Source organism: Melozone crissalis, unplaced genomic scaffold, assembly GCF_028551555.1.
Source record: "Melozone crissalis strain CALT ecotype California unplaced genomic scaffold, PUWL_Pcris_2 ptg000033l_1, whole genome shotgun sequence".
Lineage (NCBI taxonomy): Eukaryota > Metazoa > Chordata > Aves > Passeriformes > Passerellidae > Melozone > Melozone crissalis.
The window spans coordinates 8,056,467-8,077,590 of NW_026535811.1; positions in this window are offsets into that span (position 1 = coordinate 8,056,467).

The window sequence follows — 21,124 nt, forward strand, 5'->3', positions numbered from 1 at the left end:
TACTTTGCTAGAGTCACTTTCTGTCAGCTAATCTCACATGAAAACAAAAGCTGTTATTACTGTGAGGTCACTGTGAAAGGGAGGTTATGACTGCAGTGAAGGAGACCTCAGCATTGCATGGGGGCTGCTGGGCAGACAGAAGGCCTATTTATATGGCAAGCAGAGGAGAAAACAAAGGCATTCAGGGATTCCACTGGCAAAATAGATCACCAGAGCACTAAATAGCTGAAATGTCCAACTCCTGAACAATTACAGTGATTCAGTAGGCTTGGGAGCTTTTGGTTTTGCTTTGTAGGAAGCAGAAGTCAGTGGAGGACGAACTTGACTTGACTCAAGAGGAAGAAATTGTGCAAGAAGTTTTTGTCTGTGTTCCTGAAAATAGTTTGGGGGGTTTCTTCACTGATGAGTAATACCAAAATGATCTGCTTACAAATCTTAGAATAAAAATTATACCAGCATTAGAGGAGAAATAAAAACCATGTGTGCCTATTATGTCAGGGTTTTTATTTGGGTGTAAAATTTCATTTCAGTGGGCTTGCCTCTTGTACCATTAGACAAGGGATAGCAGGAAGATGAATAAGATTGGAACAAATACAGTCTGAAAAAAAAGATTAAAATAATTTAGCCTCCTAAATCTTGACTTTAGCTTACTCTGTGGGACAGCTTGTGAAGGTATGGATCCTGGTTTCCAAGAGCACAGAGTGAAGTCTCGTGCCTTGATTAAATATGTGTGTGTATGCACCAGGATAATAAAAGCCACCAAACAGTAAAGTGTTTCTGCACAGAGATTTCATTCCCCCCCCTTTTTGAATATTCTGCCTGGTAAGTCAGATGAGCTTTGTAACTACATTATTGACTTCTGCTTCTTTCACACCTTGGCTTTTGTACCAGAGTCACAACTGCAGTGATCTAGATGGTTAAAGGCTGATAGTCACGGTTTGAAGGCTGCTTCCAGAGCAGTGACATTTCTGTTAAAATGTAATTGCTCCATTATCCTGTACTCTGTTCCATGAGAAGGATTTTTCCTTCCCAGAAACTGGTGAAGGTTTCAAGGTTCCTTCTTTCATTTCTGTTTTCTTCTTCAGCAGGAACTTGTGTGAGAATCAAATCCTTTGTACTAGGAATAAGTAAGTGTTGTGTTGCTGTTAGCTGATAATTGTTGTGGTCTTCACTTCCAAACAACTTCTAATTTGTTGAATCATTCGAACTTCAATTTTTTGCAGTAATTGTTGCACTGACATCAAAGTGGTTTGTTTGGTCAAGCCTCATGCTAAACACAGGGCACCCTGGGAATTGTATGTCTAATTCATTCCTTTCTCTGTGTCTACCTGCTTTTCTTTCTCTGAAAGACTTAGGGATTGCCTTCTGTACAGGTCAGAGAAGTGTTCAATGTGAAGATCCTGCAGTCACCATAAGAATTCCCAGTTGGAATTCAGTTTGCTGATGTGCCCAGAAGGACGCAGTTCATGTGCTTTCACAGCCTTACTGTTGAAATTCTTGGAATGATTAAACTTTGGGAGGTTTTTTATTGTTCTAGAATATGCAGGCGTGACTCAGCAATGTGTTAGGATCATATCAAATACAAAGTTATTTTTATGTAATGACCTGGTTTTTGGTACTCAGCCATCACATCTGAACAGATACAGGTAGATACTTCACAGGGAGATGGGTGGGAGGCTTTTCTTTCCTGCCCCACTGATTGGGAGTATCCATTAAGCTTTCCTTGAAGGTGATAGATGTCCTACTTTCTCATCAAGCCCCCATTCAAATAACTTTTTTAATGCAAGAGGTGAACTTAAGTTTACAGTATTAGGTGACCTTGGGTTGTCTCGTTTTTCAGAGGTGGCACAGGTAACTTCACTGAAATTGTTTCGCTTCAATAACCTTTGTTACCTTCACACCATGGTCCCAGTTGTGAAGAGAGATGGTACCTGCCCTGTGCAAGGCATCCCCTGTAAGCCCTTCCTGTGGAGGGATGGAATGTAAGAGAATAGTGCAGAAGTAGTCTCACCCCTGAGGAGTTGCAGCTGTACTAATCACCAAAGATTAGCAACAGGCCTGCCCTTCATAGGCCACAGCTGTGTCCAATAAGGATGAGTGCTGTAAAAGAGTGGCTTAGCCGGGTGAGGAGAGAGTTGGGGTTTGGTTGTGCTGTGAGGAGAGTTGGAGTTTGTTGACTGTGCTGTGCAGAAGAAGGAGGTAGTGCTGCAAGGAGATGTCGATGAGAAATCACTGAGAAGGTATGGGACCTCTGCAATAAGAGGGCAACACCTTCCCCTTCTGAACAAGAAAAACAAGGTCTTTTTTCACCTGAGAAAACTTGTGGGGTGTTTTGTGCATCTCGGAACATTTACCTCAGGCAAGAACAGAGTAGCAGCCATGCCCAAGAAGTCATTTTCTCTTGAAATGAGGTGTACGTGTACATATTGTGCCTTGAATTGCTTTGAGATTCCCTAAAAAATACTTTGCTTTTCCTTTTCCACTTCTCTGAGACTTCACAGAGCCTAACTTTGTCAAGGTGTAACTTCCATTAGACCTTGACAAAGACTGTGTATGATTTTCTGAGCTGTCTTTGCTTTCTACTGGGTAGCTGAAATTGAAGTCTCTCACTGATGGTTCTCCAACATCAGCCTCCTCTTATCTGCTGAGGAGCCAGGCACCATCATCCAAATGCATCTGGTAAACAATGCTTTCATTTGTCCTGGTAAACTAAGTGAGTCCATGATGTAGGCAACTCAGACACTGGATCTCCATTCCATGGCTTTAAATTTTAAGAGTGCACTCTAGCACAGTTTGAGTCCACGCAATCTCTCTGCTAAACCAAGCTTGTGAGGATATTTATCCTGCCAAGTTCAGGCTTGTGGGCTATAAGACCATCTGTCCTGTATGTAGGAACTTACTGGAGCTCTTCTGTTCTCTGTTTTGCCAAGTTCAGATCTGAAGGGCACCTTTGTTTTCCTCACCCAGCTGCCCCTGTTGGCACAGACCTGAGTTACTTTTCAGTGAGTTCTAAAGCCAGTGGAAGATGGTGTCAGAAAGGGGCTCTTCCTCCCACCACTGGTAACTCATGCCAGTCTAAGTGCTGTCTGGTTGCTAATTGCAAAACTTACATTTCAGAACAAAAACCAATGCTGTTTCAATATTTGGTTTTAGTCCTACTTATCTTTTGAGTAACAAAAGAAAGGGTTTAGAAAGTGGCTTAATCTTTGATACATGCCTGGCAGGTGTCCTGACAGGGACAGTCCCATCAGCAAGCAGCAGAACCACCACCTCTCCCTGATGAGGACTCCACAGCAGATATGTGTGGAGGGACCTGCCTGCTCCCTGACACTTTGAAACTATTATGAAATGTATAGGGAAGAAAATGAGTGTTGGTCATTTTCATCCTGCAGGACTGTTGCTTTACTAAAAGTGGTGGGGTTTTATGTTGTCTCTGTAATTGTCTGGCTAAGGGTCAGGATTAGTCATTGAACCTAATTTTGCTTTTGAACTAAATTCATACAGCTTCTTTAGGGTCAAGCTGATTCTGTGGACATGCTTTTTGTCTTGGGACTTTAGGGACAAGGAGTTTGCAGGGGTGTTAATTAAATCTTTACTGCCAGGCCACCTATGTGCTGGTGGTGTTTGTCCGTCTTAAAGTTCAGCAATTTGTTCTTTGTTGAAGGATCGTAAGTTTTCCTGTATGTTTTTCTTTAGTTTGCATTTAGTCCAGGTCACCCTATGACAGTAAATTCTATTCTGTGTTTGCTGAAACCTTGGAAGAACTGGTTGGTTTTGGAAAGGCAGTACAGTTTCTGTACCACTGCCTTCACAGCTTTGCAGTAATAAAGCTTCACTCTGTGTTTTCCAGGGCTACAAGTGGACTTAAAAGGTAAAATAAATAGCAGCATAGCAATAACAGGTGCTTTACAGATGTCTGTGTCTTTATCATCCCCTTCCTCAGCATGAGCTGTGAGTCAGATCCTATGCAAACACCACTTCTTGCAACACAAGTAGTGCTAAGAAAGAGCATGGATTCTCGTGCAGCTGGCGTGGCTGTGTGAATGTGTCTCACATGCACTGACTTCTGAAGATGAGCATTTGTTACTTTGGACCCCATCTAAAGGTTTCCTTTGATCTTAGCTGGACATTTGTTGATGGTTTTCAATAGTCAGTGCAGATGTTTGGGTGAAACAAATCTGTAACAGGGAGTACATGGTAAATACTTCTTCAGATAAGGTAAAACTGCCTGTTCTTATTTTCCAAACCAATCAAACCAGGTACAGACTCCACCAAATCTTCTGCTAAAGCTCTGCTTTATATCCATGAGAATGTACAGAATCTGAACACCTCTGTGACTGCCTTCACACAAAGTCAGTGTGGAGCTTTATTTCTGTATACAGGTATGAGATTTGTAAAGGTTTAAGCTCCTGGCTAGCACAGGAATGCCTGCAGTGCCAATTCAGAGAGAGAGTGCTGCAAAAGTGGAGAAACAGTGATACCCTGGGGTTGTGGAAAGATGAGATCACTCAGGGATGTGCTGAATGCTAATATTATGTGAATGCTGATGACCACACCTTCCCAGGGGCAGAATCACTCACTCAGCTAAAGGGAAAAGTTTCTGAATACAACCTCTAAAACTGCAAAAATAATTTGTCCAGGGACAGGTTCATTCTTGTTTGGCAGAATTTTTCAGTGCTCAGCTTGAAGAGCAAGAGAACCTCGGAGAATCAGCATTTATTTAAAAAATGAAAGTACATAAAAATTATAAATCTTAATGGTCTTGTAGAAATGCAAATAGCAATGGGTTTGTTAGAGCTGCAAGCAGGAATTCCATTAAAGAAGATACCTTACAAGTGAATATAGGAACAGGAACATTGGTAGGGAAAAAAAAAAAAGGAGGCATAGTTTTGTTTTCCATTTCACATGGGTATAATAATAAAAGACAAGCAGAAAATTCCAGGTAGTAGTTTTAAGAATTAAGACACTGATTAAAGATGGTCTTTACCCTATGGTGAATTTATTCAGTTGCGCTTGAACCCAACACCAAGTGTAGCCAGAAGATGGAACAGGAAGGACTGAAATCTGACCCCTTTACCAGAAGAGAAATTCTACTGCAGAAATACAGGCAGAACAATCTTTTTGGATATTTAAATAAAAAATTTCACCAATCAGAAATTAGAATTTTTTATATTTTAAGAACAGGTTTCAAATAGTTTTACTGTATTTGAAATCAGCCTGCAATTGCAGTTACAGAAACTAGTGTAAGATATTTTTCATATAAATACTAATTCATCAAATTTCCCTCACCTTTCATGTAAAGTGACGAGACTTTCTTTGACTCCAAATAGTTTAGCTTTTGAAGTAATTTCTGAGGCATAAGCAGCAAGGTTTTCTCCCAAATTTATACATTCCTTCTTTTTACCTGTCATTTAATACTTATTTAAAGAGCTATAGGCAGTACTTTTCATGCATTTAATACAATTTATTGACTAGCTTGAAGAAAAAGTACAACTTGTCCCATGAAATTTGTTATTTTCCAGTTGCTGTCTCATTAAATACTCTGGCTTGTTTCATGGTAGCTCTTTGCTGCTGAACTTTTGAAAGATAACATGAAACATAACAGGAAGCAAGAGTTTGCCTTTTTTTCTTTTTTTCTCCCCTCAGAAGTGGAGTCTGTACTTCTAGTGCTCTAGTAAAGCAGTGTTTGTGTAGGATTATTTATAATTTACAAAACACAAAAGTCTATCCAGCTCATCCACATGTGGCCTACGTGACTCAAATAATTACTCAGTTAAATAACATATTTACAGATAAGAGAAAAATGAGTTGTGATTTTGCAATACCTCATCAAGTGGGCTATGTTTTTTAAAAACAAAATGTCTTTCATTTATTCCATGGTTATTTCACTCTGTTCAGTGCAGGAAATGAAAAGGTAATCTTAAGGTTCATGTTTGTCAGAGAGTTCCAGGGCTCATCCTGTGCATTCTGCAATCCCCAAATTGTTTCCTATTTCCTTTTCTCCAGTAAGTCTTTGAGTGAATATTCTTTGTGGAATTGATTTCCTGTATTCATAGAGATGTGAGGGAAGCATCATACTAAAGGTATGATTATAAAGGGTGGAAGAAAAAATTGTTCAGTTCTACTATCACATTTGTGTAGGCATGTGTGATTCTGTAATACCAAGAGAAAATTAGAATGCATTTTTGAGACAGAAAATTACTTCCAATGTGGGATAGCATTCAAAATACATACTGGTGGAGTTCCTTATATATGTTGTGCCTGACAAGATTTGAATATGGAACAGCTGGCAAGCAAACACACAGGTTTAGTACCTCATTGTGCAGCTTATATGGGCTGTAGGAAAACAGCGAGGAAATTATAAGTTAAACTGAGAGCTGTGGGATTTCTAACTTTCCTGTGCTTTCAAAGGCTGTGGTTGTAAATGTGTATATTAGGGAATTCTTCAGTTTGATTCAGGCTGATGATGCATGTCACTCCCTGATACATGTTTGCAGTAAGAGGAGGCTGAAATTCAGATCAGTGAGAAACCAGTTGAGCTCTGTATACTTACACACTTTTTCTCCCAAACTGAAAATTTTACAGTCACAGCTTTCAAAAATATCCAATCAGTTTTTTGTGGTAGCCACTGCCAGGTGAGAGGCACTAAATGAAGCCAGTACTTGAGCTGTCTCAAAAGGGGAGAGGGTTTTTAATAACTAGTTGTGGTGGTTTTGCATGGGAAAATCAGAACATTATTTTATACCCATTGGAACCTCATGGCTGGAAGTTCCCAGGCAGTTCAGGATGAAATTACAGTATTACATGATGGCTCCCCATGAGCAGAAATGGCTGTCACTAGACCTGCTCACAAAATTAGCTCTAACAAGCAATATATATATATATATTATATATATATATAATGTATATATCAGCAGTTACCAGGATTTCCAAATCAGTTTGCCTTGTATTTGTAAACTGTTTCATCCTGTATGTCATTTTAATCTGTCCACATCTTTTGTAGTAAAGCATCTATTAGCACCTGAGGGGAAAGTATAACAGTCATTGTTATGTTAGAAATTAACCATGTAAGTTAACTTCAGCAGTTGTAGCTGGAAGAGTAGAGACAGGCTGTGAGGTGTTGGATTTTTAAGCAGCACTGGTAATTAATAAAGACACAAAGCAAATTACTGCTTGTGATAAACATTTGTGATTGTGAGAACAGTGCCCATGCTCAGCTGAAGTGAACATGGCCTGGATGGTTCTCTCTTTAGTGCGGATGAGTTGAGGGGACAAACTTTTTAACTGAGAGTCACTGGGAAGCTAAATTTAAGTACTAAGAATATTATGGTAAAAAGTGGTGAATTAGAGCTATACAGAGATGATTTGTCCACCTTATCTTTTCTGTGAGGCTGAAGCCATGTCTCAATACAAAATCACTGCCAAGCTGAAACCATATCCATAAAATAAGGTTATAAATACGTTTTCAGCATCAAAATTAATTAACCTTTACCTATTCATAAATAATTGCATTACTGTGACTGTAATTTAAAATGGACTTCAAGACAATTCACTCTCAGATATGGTTTCCTTCAAATCAGGAGAGCAGATACCACAGTGAATGTCCCAAAAAGTAGTCCTTCTAATTTCCCCAGTATTTAAGAGTGATACAGGTAGGAGAATGAATTATTTTAATTATTTATCAGTGCAACAGTAATTTTATAAATTTAAACTGGAGAAAAAGCAACTCAGAACCTCCTGATAGTGTCAGACACTTGGAAAAGCTTTGTGTGTTTAGTAAGGTCAGCTTTCTCTGGCTTTATACTGCATTGCCATGGTATGGTCAGTTTGTCCTTTGTGTCAGCAGCTTTTATCCTGGTCAGGTGTGGTGCAGGAGCCTGTGGAATTTTGTGCTTCTACTGCCAATTTCCATTATGTTGTGCTGCCTTTAAATACTTCACTGTACTGAACAAGAGTTTCAATTACCATCTTCATGCCATGACATCCAGATACTGAGAATTTATTTCTGCTCACGTGAAAGAAGCAGTTTTGGAAAATGCTTATCAGATGGTCTCTATTACAAATTTATACAGCACCTACCAGCAGAAATAAGAATGCAATCTCAGGAGCATGCAGGTATTGGCCTTGCTAAAAGAAGGTTGAGTGTGTTACTTTTCATCCCTCTGTGGAAAAGGGCTGCAGAAATTAATTTGGATTAAATAAATGCATGATTTTATTTAAAAATAATTCTAAAATCACATACGTTTTGTTGCTATGCATTTTAGTTTTGAGAGATTTCATTATTCATCTGTAATGCTGTAGCAGGACCACCACATTCACATTGGTAGTTAACATCATATATAATGGAATATTTTCCTCAGAGTTGCAGTGTGTATTGTAGTCCTTAGTATATACATGTTAGACTCTGTTAATATTTAGTGTTTTGGAAGTGTTAGGAAATGGTTTATTTGTCTTACTTTTTTTTCCAATTGGATTCATAGTGCAGTAGTATCTTTAAAATACCTCTAAGCAGAATTGACTGAAAGGCTCATGAGTGAATACTGAATTTTGACAAGTGAGGATGAAAAGCAGCTGACAGGTTTATCTTTATGTACACATCTGTCCATGCATGCACACACTCTCCTTTGTGGCTGGGGCTGAATGTCCTGGAAAATGCAGAGCAGCAGAGCTTTGCACAGTGCAGGTGAGCAGGCTCTACTTGAGAGGGGAGAGGATTTTGTGTTCTGTGCTGGTTCAGTGACAAAGTGACAGTGACAAAGCCTGGGCTGGTACCTTCTGCATACACCCAGCTTGTGGATATGAGCAAATAATAAAGACAGTTTGGAGGGAGGAAATGATGGCTGGAAACAATCAGTGTGGATTTACCAAGGTTTTACTCCTTGCCTTCTAGGATAAAACAGCTGGATGAAGCTGTGGATGAAGGAAAGGAGTAGATGTCATTTATCTTAACTTCAGCAAGATTTTTTGGACAAGGTCTACAAATTTTCTTGCGTCTAATTTAGAATTTGGTTGGGTGGACAAATAAATGCACAATTAGTGGTTGGCTGGTCAGGCTTAGAGGGTAGTGATTAATGGCTCACATTCTAGCTGAGGCCCATGGCAGGAGAAACACCACAGGATTTTATCTTTTGTGACACTTTCTGCAGTGCCCTGGAGGAGGTGATAGAGGCATGCTCATGAAGTTTGTAGATGACACTAAATTAGAGAGATAACTGATAGACCTGAGGACAGGGCTGGTGCTCAGAGGGATCTAGACAGGATGGAGGGATGGGCCAGCAGGAACTCTACAAAATTCTGCAGGAATAAATACAGCACCATGTGCCTGGGGGGGAAGAATCTTCCTGCATTGGTGGAGGCTGGGGAGCAGCTGTGCAGGGACAGCCCTGGGGTATTCCCAGAGAGCTGAGCAAGAGCCATCCCTGTGCCATGGCAGTGACAATGGCCAGCAGCATCCTGGGCTGCTGTGACACAGGCTGCCCTGACAGGAGCAGTCAGGAGGCTGAGGGAAGAGATTATTCCTCTTCAAACCTCATCTAGAAAGCTCCAGGCAGTTTAGGGCCCTTCAGTATGAGGAAGACATTGATATGCCCAGTGAAGGGCCACCACAGTGGTCAGGGGGCTACAGATTTTTAGGAGGGGAGGCTGAGGGCGCTGGTTCTGTTAACCCCAGACAAAAGAAAGCTGTGGAAGAAAGGGAGATTTAATAACAGCCTTCCAGTTTCCAAAGGAGCTTATTGACATGATGGAGTCCCAGCAGTGAAAAATGAGAGAATGCAGAGATAATGATCATAAATTAAAACAAGAGGTTCAGACTGGATGTAAGGAATAAATCTTTCATGAGTTCAGTCAAGCAGGCAATGGAATAGGCTGCCCAGACTGGTTGTGGAATCCCCACTATTGAAGGATTTCAAGACCCACCCAAATGAAGCTGTGGGCAACCTCATCTAAACTAATAGCTGTCCTTGCATTAAGCAGAGGATGGGAGCTGAGACCTCCTGAGATCCCTTCCAAACTCAGTTATACTCTGATTCTGTAATTACTGGTTGAAATGTGCACAGCTCTACACAGCTGGAAAGGAATTCTACTTTATCATTCTTTCTCTGTGCTGGGCAGATGTTGCCTGAAAGCTCCTGAGTTGCTGAACTCATGACCATACATAAACGTACCAAGAATGCTTTAACAAAGGGGCTCATATGGCAGAGAGTTTAAACCTGGAGCCAGTTTCTACACCACAGGGCATGTTCAACACAAATCTGTGCCTTGGGCCATGCTTCAGCAATTTTCCCAGAGGGAAGAAAAATGGATCCCATCTTATGGTGAGACCAGAGAGCACCCTTCCCTTCCTCTCTTCCTTCCTCCCTCCCTGATTTTTCTCTCCTGATTTGTATATTTTAACTTGTGTGTCTCTTTTCTTTTCAAAATCTGCATATTTTAGTAATTTTAAGTATTTTTAAATTTAGAAATTCATATCTATATTTTAATCTTTTTAATGGAAAAATGTAGTAAAAAGCGCCCTTTTGTCAATCTAGAATGGAAAATACCAGCATGATTAGCATGTGAGATTGCTGTGATGATTCTAAAATTTAGTAATGTGTATAGAATTTTGGTTTAGTTCAGATGTGCTTTCCTTAATTTTAGGTGTATTTTCTTCTCTATCTTTAAAAGTAAAGGAGAACACCTCTTCTGGAATTCAGCTCCCATCTCTGTATCTGTTCAAGTGCATTGTCAAGTGGCTTTCTGTAACTAAAAGCTGACAGTGTGTTATTTAACTCACAGCTTAGCTTTTTACAAGAAAATTTGCCCCTCATATATTTCTGGTTCCATATGCCACTTTAGAAGGTCTCTTTGCCTGATCCAGTGCTTACTGAAACATGGAGTTTGGGGTTTTTTCCCATTGCCTTCAGTAAACACAATCTCAGCAATCCAGAATTAGGCACCTTCAATTTTCCTTATCTGGGAAGCAACACAAAATTCTGTTTGGACATAAATCAGAATATCCTTGATTTTCTTCTGTCTAAGAAAATGAAAGCAGCAGAAAGCAACCTGATCAGGTTACCTGGGCCAGTGCTGCAGAACTCTTAGCAAGCTTGTACTGGAGGATAGGAGTGAACCATGTCCAGGTGACTCATCACAGACTCATCACAAGCTCTAGGAGGGCTGTCCAAGAAAGCATCTGACTGGCTCTTTGGCAACACCAACAGCTTGCTGAGCCCATTTCACATTTCTCCACATGTCTGTGATCAAGGAAAAGCAGTGATCCCACCACAGTGTCAATGTCACGTTTCCATCTCTGTGAGTCAGCCATTGAGAGGAGAATGGGGAGCATAAAGAAGCCTGGCAGCCCAGATTTCCATCTAAGAGATGATGTGAGACAGAGCTTCCATGGAGCTGCATCAGCCCCTGAGATGGAGACAATTGCTTAACTGTGGCATCATCCCTGCACAAAGGTTGGACTCAGAATGTTCCATCCTGTATTCATGTGAGGCAGCAGATTGCCAAGCAGAACACTGAAAATGCCTTTGATGCATCTGCCCAGGTGACTCATCTGTGAGCAGCAGATTGAATCAAAGCATCTCTGAAATGGGTGGGTCACCCTTGTGCACAACTCAAATCCTTCACATGACCAACTGCACTGGGGAGATTAAAGGGAGTGCTCTAATTTTTAGATTTTATTTCCACCATTCTATATGAAAAATGTTTCCATGGAATCAGGGCAAAAGAATGAAATGCCTACAATTATGAATTTTGAAAACAATAATTTGAGTTTGTAGTTCACCTTCTGAGATTTTCATTATTAAAAGCACACAGAGGTCTAATTTGCCAGATCTACCAAGCAATTTTATCTTCTGCAGGCAGATCTGGCTATGTAAAACAGGACCAAGAATCCCCTTCAGTGAATCCCTACAAAGCAATGCCCTGTACTAGTTTTGAGGTGACAAATGACGCGCACTGTGACATCATAAGCAAAGGTTGGCTCAGGGACTGGGGTATCTCAGAAGCCCAAAAGGCTCCTGCTGAAGTCAGTAGGAACCCTGGACCTTTGGCCTTTTTTACTTGGATGAAAATTCTTTCTTTGTAGTTTTATGAACTTAGGAATTTGTGCTCTTAATCCTGGTTCCTTTGGAGTGTAGAGGCAGGATGTGTTGTAGTTGCAAAACTCAGCAGGTGAAGTCATGAAGCTGAAAAAGCTCTAGAGAAAGAGCTTTTGCAGTTTGGTTTGCAAGAAAAATAGGCTCACAAGGAGTCTTGGGCTAAGGTTCAGAAAGAAATTGATACCCATACCTTTTGCAAAAAGCTGTTCTGCAGAAGGAGAGGATAAGTGTGCTCCCTCCTTTTTAATGCTTCCCTTGGGAAGCAAAATGGGGAGAGAATCCTCTGTAAACCTTTCTATTAGATCTACTGATTGTAAAGCACAGCTTTAACTCGAATTTTCAACTTGGATCAGTTTTCTCTATATTTTGTAGGTTTTTAAACATTTGTGATAATTTATTCTGCTGTAATTTGCATCTGCTTTCAGATAGGAAAAACATAGTATGGCATCTGGAGGTCCATTTAAAAAAGCAATGTCCTTACCAGGGTGACTACTGGTGCAGAGTGTGGGACCAATTCATCTTCCTTCATTGTTAGTGCCAGTGTTAACAATGAGCTGATGAGTTCAGAGCTGCTCAGGCAGGTTTGGGTTCCACTGGTAGTTACAGTCCTATATGTGTGTCAGACCATCTTATTTTGCATTAATTTCCAAGTTTTTCTCATAGGAGTTCCAAGATGGAACTTTTGCACAGGGTGAAACGGGAGCTCCGGTAACTGATCCCTTCTCTTCCAGGGTTAGTTGGCTCTCTCACTGCTTGTGTTGGCACTGCTTGGTTTTAAAGCTTCCAATTACAAAATTTTGTGGTTTTGCCTGAAAAAGTGAAGTTCATTTTGAGGTTAATTGAAGCTGTATTACAATGGCAGATATTTCACCTATTGTTACTTTAAACTGTGTTCCAGACTTTGGTCTTGGTATCCTGTGCCATATCCCTCTCATATTAATTGAACTGTATTACACTCTAGTGAGAGAGAGCTTTAATACAAAGAAATGAGTACAGTCAAGGTTGTTTAATATGGTCAAAACTCCAGGATGTCTTCTAATGTTACAGAAGACTCAGAAACACTGTGTTTGGGAGGAGTCTAACCTTATATAGTTGTACTTTCTTGAAAAAATACTTTAACCTTGCTCTTCTCTCTTTCAAACAGCCGCCTTTTGTCAGTACAAAAGTTAACACAGTTCAAGCCAGTTTTTGTAATGTGCTCAAAACTTAAAAGATTATATCTCAGTCTTGCAGAAGGGGATGGGGTTTTCTTTGTCTCAGTAGTAAAATACTTTGGTAAATAAGAACAGTGGCGTCTGAAGAAATTTTTTTGCATATGTGGATATAAACTTTTTCCTTTATTTTCAAGTTGAGAAGAAAAATTACTAAGTAGCTGGATTTTTTTTCCTTGTCCTAGTTGTAAGCTTAGTATTTAATTTCAGGCATGTAGCTTTGTCCAACTGCTAGATTTGATGTTTGAGAGTTTTCTGAGGAGTTTCCTGAAGCCTTTCAAGATTTTAAGAGGTATTTTTATACCGTTTTGCTTTCCAGAATGGTATAAAATTGTAATTTTTGTCTTTAAACACCGGTAGCTCTGCCTGGCCCCTCCTTGTCACCCTCCTGATATGGTTTTTAATCCTTCAGTCCCTGGTGAGTCTGTCAGCGGGGCGAGCAGGGGGCCGGCTCTGTGGCATTGGCAGTGCTGATGGGTCTGTCAACACGGGGTGTGCGATTGTCCCCCGGAGCTTACATCCAAGTTTGTTGTACCAGGCAGAGAATAGAATGTGGGAGAAGTTATTCTGAGTGTGTGTGCATGTGATTGCAGTTTCCAAGGAGACCACCTTCTTTGTCTGAACATGTCCAAAATGATTGCCTAATTGATCTCATCATGTGGGACACTCTGTCTGTCTTTCTGTCTGCTTCTCTCATGCGTTCTCTCCTCCACATTGTTAAGCAGAAAGTAAAAAATGAAAAGTTATGTTCTTGCAAAGAGCCAAACAAAGCCTTTAGCCTGACCAAACGACAGGCTGGGGCTGTCCCTTAGCCAGAACCGATGGCCAGGGTGTCACCAGTGTGGATGTGAGACGTGTTGCTGCTGCTATTTCTCCCCGGTCTGTGCTCGAACTCCTGCATAGATGATGCTGAGCGCGTCTTTGAAAGAGACAGCTGTTAATGCTCCTACTGAATTTCCACTAATTATAAAATGAAAGGACTGGCTCTCTTTTTCTTCCCAAAGCTCAATAGTCTAGTTTCACTGATTAAAGAACCAACAACAAAAAAATCCCACAACACACAAAAAGCTCAGGGAAGGAGGAGACGTCAGCCAGTGCCGGTGCTGAAAAGCATGCTGATGTGCTTTTTTTGTTGCTTGTGGTTTTGTTAGTACTGATGATGTGCTAATGAAGGCCAAAGCTCTTTCAAATTTAGTCCCTTGACACTGGAACTGGAAATGAAGAGCTCAAGTTTAAAAACATTCCTGCTAAAGGGAGGAGAAGATTGCACAGGGCAGTAAGAATGAGGTGCTGCAGCAGAACTGGAGGTCACTGCATACTACAATTCCTATCACTCAAGACTTTGGCCAATCCCCATGTTCTTGCTAAGCAAAAACACCAATTAAGCTCAAGAGAAATTTAACCTGAGCTATGGAAACACAATGTTGTGGAGACAGAAGTTACATCACAGTGCAGTATGTAAAAAAGCTTATTAGAGTATTGAATAAATATAGCAACTACTGGAAGAAATAATTTTTAAAATCCCCTCTGTGGTTTTATTTATTTATCATTTTTATTACAGTCCTCTTCCATAGAAATGCAGTGCTTAAAGAGGATCATCAATTGCATAGCATGGTTTTGTTTATTTGTAATAAGTGTCTGTAATCTGTGTGAAAGTGAGGAGAGGGCATAGTCTACAGTGTGTCACAGTGGGGGTAGATACCTGCTGGCACAGGAAAAAGATCCAGGCACACGTAAACCAATGGAATTAAGCGTGGAGAGCTTGAGAAGAAGAGTCTGAGAAAATACGTGGAGTTTGCAGGAGCCACAGCTCCCAACTTCCCTGGTGGCATTTACTGGATGATATGATTCATCTGTCTCTTCATGAAAAAGTCTCCATGACTGTCAGAAGCCAGTCCCTCTCTGCCTTTCCTACAAACTGGAAAGAAAGGAATAGTCTCAGAGACTTTGCCAGTTCCTGCTGCCTTCCTTCTTTGCTGTGAGCAGAGCTGGTGAGCTGCTGGGTTCAATCCAACACAGAATCTTTGCCATTGGCCATGACCTGAGCATGGAGGGGATACAGACTGGTCCTTACTGCATTCACACATCTTTGTGACAGACAGTATTTTCTCCATGTTTCATAAAGATCAAAATTTAGGCAATAAACAGCTTGAGGATGACTTAAATGACAGAGAAATCCAGATAATGTTACAGACTGAGACCATTAGGTGGGACAGAGCAGGCTGGGGTGAACTGGGGTGAAGCAACAATTGTAGTCAGTCCCTGGAAGTTAATTTAGTGGCCTGTTTAGGGAATGCTGTGCTGATAAAAAGATACAGTACTGTATCTTAAATGTGAATCTTAAATGTCCATCACAAGCACTCTGGTCCTCCCTGTACAACTCTGGGGAAATTCCTGAGCTGTATTTAATTAAAGCATGATAAATGGTGTATTTGAACAAATAAATTTCTTTCCCCCTTCTGTTGCTCCCTTCTGGCCAAAGCCTGAGGCCATTTCATTTCTCTTCTGTTCTGGAAAAGTGATGTGAAGAGGAGCTCACGCCCTTTTAATTTGAATGCCTTATGTTTGAGGCTGAGATGTTACAATCGACTTTAGCATATATTTGAAAAAATCTTTCTATACTCTGTAGGAGATTCAGCTGCTTTTCAAGCAAGTGTCAGGTATTGGACCACCAAGTCAGAAGTGACAGCAGTGCAGGACACAGCTGCCCTTTCACTTGTGCCCTGAAACACTGAGCTCTCCAGACATACCTACCTGCTTGCTGCCCTTATGTAACAGCTGCCAGTACAGACAGGCTTAAACATTTCCTCCCTCCTGTTCCCTCACCTCCCAATCTCTATCTTCCCTTTTCTTAGCCCCTCCCACAGCATATTATCATAAGATGTTGGACAAAATCGTGCTCCTCCCTCACAGAAATGCTATTTATTATTTTATTATTTATTATTCAGCCACAGTCCCAAATACAAACTTTTTATTTGGTGTTTCTACACTTGCCATCTTTAAATTCTTTAGTATGACATTTTGTGCCAAAGTTGGGCAGATCCAGCCCAGCAGAGCCTTTCTTGTGGGTTCTTGTGAAGTTAATGAACAGTAACCATGTAAGAGCTTTCACCTAAGGCAAAGTATTTTTTATTGCCATTTTGAAAGTATATAATATGTTTTTAGTAATATTTTTAAGCTAAAGAATGGATTAGAAGAGGTCCTTTCTCCCAACTTTATATACAGCTATTGTACAGGTTTTGTTTTTGGCACATACCCTTTCCAGAACATGACTTTTGTTGTGATTATAATCAAGTAGACTCAACATATTTTTTTCAGTATTAGGAAATATTTTTTAATTGGATTAGGACTGGAGAACAATTTACCACAGTATCAGGCAAATCAGGGAATCCCAGCATTTGCTTTTCACGTGGTCTGTGGTCTCCCATAAGTAAAGCAAGCTGAATGGAAGCATGTTATACACATGAGGAAGGAAGGCACAGATGGGATTGTTGTTCTTCCTCACTGGAAGTAAGAAAGTTTATGAGGAGGTAGATTCAAATGAGTAGTTTTTATGTTTTAACATTTGATTTCATCTGTAATCTTTTGTGATTCTTTCTGTAATTGATTTTATTTGTCGTTTCTGGCTCTTTCTTTTCTTCTATGACAGAAAGGTCTATTCTTTTTCAGTGGTTCTAAGGGTATGTGGAGCAGAGAGAACACAGCAAATATGTTTGTTGTTTTACTCAGTTTGAGTATTTTGTCAATTCTTTCTCTCTCACCCACTATTTTGAGTAGAACATAGCTGTTTTCTTGTATTTCAATGTCAAAGGACTGCATTTTCAACTGGGACGATATCCCAGATGTGTCTTCAGACTTTTAAGGTCCTTCTTAAGACTGTTTCCCACTGTTCTGAGAGCCTAAGTGCTGGGGACAGGCTCTTGTGATAGCCACACTGCTCCATGGACAGGAATCTACATTAGGGCAGCTTTTTCTCACTCTCTGTTTTAGTATGTAAACATTTCCAATCTCACAGTGGAGTCAAAGGGTGTAACTGTTGAAAAATCAAAATAATACAAGATTTTGATCAGCCTCACAGAGTGTTTGGAGCCAAAAATGTGTTTTCAGAGACCCACTTACAGTGGGCATTGGCACAATAAGATATGCCCATCTAACAGAAAACTACCAACTCTGATGGTACTGATAATTAATTTAATTATATCACCTGTGGCACCACTTGTTAGATTGCCTTTGAATACCAGGTGTCAGAATAATAGTACTTCATGGATACTTAAGAAGTTATAATTAAAAATTATTCTTAAAACTTTCACTTGCATTTCCGCTTATGTTTTTCTAATTTAAACATTTCTAAACAAAAATTAGAAGCAAAACCATTCTTCTTGTTCCATGTACTCTGGTTTTGCTACTCCCACAATTAATGTGCAGAAGCAGAACTTTCCATCTTAGTCCAGAAGGGATTTTAGAGCTATATCTGTACTTGACATACTGATAAGGATCTTAGTGAAGTGTACAGAAATGTTAAAAGGCACTTAAGTCAGCAGTTGAAACCACCCAGAAGATAAGAGCATACCAATATTTTACTTTCCTCAAAAGAAAACCAGCTATGTAGGTAGATTCATTTTGGAACTAAATAAAAGTATGAAGTATGTCTGGAAGTCTGAATATAAAGCAATCAAGAAGGTTATGTGGAGTACGTATGTATTTTTTGTAGTCTTCCCAGCATTGGCAGTAACTAAATAAATTGATTCTTGCAATAAGGAGGGACATAACTCATGTATTTATTTGGGGAATTAATTTGGGTCAGTATGTGAATTCTTTTACTTTGCTCCTGATTTCAGTTGTTTCTAGTGTGATCTGTCACAATCTCAGAAAAAGTAATTTAAACTTATTCTATATTGTCATCTGTGAGTGAACAGCCTGGAAGTGAAAATGCTTCTCTTAAAAGTGAGGCTGAATTACAGAAATTTTTATTAGTAGTCCCCTCTGTCAGGGCAATGAGGCATACAAAATGCATCCCCCCCTACTAGAGGGGTGTCCTGAGCACATGGTGACAGAGCCTGAGCTCGGGGACATGGAGCAAGGGAGGTGATTTAGCACAGCCCAGGGCAGGCGTGGGAACTGCCCCCACCTCTCAGGCAGGCTCACACTGCCCCTTGCAGAACAATCAGGGGGATTGTGTTGCTTGGCTGTTCAGTGCAGCGTTTGGAGACTTCCTAATGATCCATTTCAAATGGTTTGGCCAGGCAACCCTTTTGTACAACTCAGATATAACCTTGTGTGCTTCCCACTTTGTGCTGTGACAGTGCTGCTGCTTACACAGGTTTTGACCGTGTTTCTAAAAACAAGAGTCTTTCACCTCAGTCATGAACTTACTTTTGGGAATATTGGAGAAAGCATCAGAACACAAGCAACATCTTTAATTCATTGACTGAATAATCAAAAGACTTGTCTCCCTTGTTGCACATAAGTAGTCTCATAATAATTGTGCAGATATCTTAACATTTATTTCAAGTTCCTAAAGACTAGAATTTAAAAGATTGGATCCTACTTTCATTGAAGCCAACAGCAAAACTTGAACCACTGCCCCTGTAATAGGACAACACACTATTCCTCCAGATCCCTTAGCTTTCTCAGGATAAACCATTTTAGCGTCTGCTCTCCCACTGTCATGTGATTCAAGTAGGAACTGGTGGCACCAGTGTAGTATGAATAGGTAAACACAGTTTTTTACCCTACTGTAATGGGCCTGGGGCTCATGAGAATCCTGGCTCCAGCACTCACAATTCTGCATGCCAGCATCTTTCCCAAAATTGACCTTTGGGCTCACTAATGAAGGGTGCTTATGTTACAGTTGGCACAGAAGAAAGTGCAGTCTGGAGGAAGATGCTTGGGATCACCTGTGATTTGATGGAAGCAGTGCAGGATTTCTGTGCTGTTGCCTATGATGTTAGGCTGGAGATAAGAATGAGGTGTATTTTTGTCCTGGGGAGATGCAGCAAATCATTTTTCCAAAGAATTATATTGTCCCCTTTGCCTTACAAAATAAGAACGAATGGCCCAAGGGAAATGCTATGTATAATACCATCAAGAATAAATATGTTCTTAGAAAAATATTACCAAATGTAACCAAGGAAATTTCCTGGTTCCTGTAACTTTCCTGGAAACTAGTGCACTAAAGTAAACTAAAAAATTAACCAATTTAACTTTTTTTTTTCAACGAAAACACTGTCTGTGACACAGAGTGTCTGCTGCAAGCTGCAGGGGTTGCATCAAATGCAAAACAAAAAGAAGTCAAACCCAGGATTTTTACTACAACATGTTAGAACTATTAAAGGTATAAACTTTGATCTGATCAGAAGTGTAAAAAATTTTTTCCCTAAGTTTTGCTGTTTAAATTAATGGGAAATCACTGCTTTTAAGTTGGCTGCACCTGATAAACATCTATTTTTTGTACAGAGATCCATGCTTTTATATCTTTAACCATGTGTGACTCGATCTGACAGAACTTCATCAATACCTCTTGCTCCAAAATGCCTTCACACCCCAAATCCTGTGGCAAAAACCCTTCCATTGCACTCCTCCTGAAAGAAGACTCCTTCTCTCACTGTCCCTTTCAAAATCTACTGGTCACTTACACTTCTTCTAGTCAGGTTTTTGCTTGTAGTAGTCTGAGAAATGCAGTGTCAATATGAGTTGTCCATTTTATACAAGAGGTTTACCAAGTGTGCACAGGTTTATATGACAGCTGGCCACTCTCCAGAATGGACTGGTACAAATAACCTTCAGTTTTTAGACTGGGGAAGGAAACCCAACTACCCCAGTGGTAATAGTCCAATCCAAAGTACTCTCCAAATGCTAAGCAATTTCTGAGGCTGAGTTTGGATGAAATCTTATCTACTGTCCTTGTTTCTCTATTTTACTTGTTCTTTACACCTCATCTAAACAGGCCTGTCTGCATAGAATTAGATGCAGAATTCAAATCTTGAATTATTTATAATTTGAACTTTATTTCAGAACAGAATACTGTGTTGAGGACCAGATTTACTCTCTTTGTCCCAACGTGGGTGTCTTGATTTCAAAGACAGGTGTTTGCCAAGGAAGGCAGGAACCTCTCTTAGAATGGTAAAATATTACTTCCTTCCCTTGGAATTATTATTACTTTGAAATTAAGGGGCAACCAGGCAAAATATGGGAAAAGGAGTGTCAGACAAACCCAGTCTGAGCCTCTCCTGGCTGTGGCACTTCCCCTGTGGTGCAGTTCCGGGCACAGCCAGCAGGGGCGCTGCTGGCTCCCGGCCGGGCAGGGCTGTGGCATTCACGTTCTCTGGAAAAATCCCTTTGCCCGGGATTTTTCTCCTGGGAAGCTGAGAAGCTTCAGAGAAAAAGGAAGCAAATTCTTATCTCATTTGCTTCTCCTGTGTTGCGCTCACATGCGGAATATGTGTGGAGATTGTTTACCACAGGTGATTGTTTTCATTGGTTTCTGGTGTGAGTGTTTTCACTCATTGGCCAATCAGGGCCAAACTGTGTTGGGATTCTGGAAAGAGTAATGAGTTTTCATTATTATCTTTTTAGCATTCTGTAATATCTTTTCTGTATTCTTTAGTATAGTTTAGTATTCTTTAATATATTATAGTATTATAAAATAACAAATTAGCCTTCTGAGAACATGGAGTCAGATCCACCATTCCTTCCTGCCATGGGGTGCCCCACAATACAATACAGGGTGGCTGCAGTGATTCCCCCACAGCTGCAGGGGGCGCTGTGGTGCGAGTGCCTCTCTGCACGTGGGCCGTGGCGGGTGGGATGGAAACGGGGTTT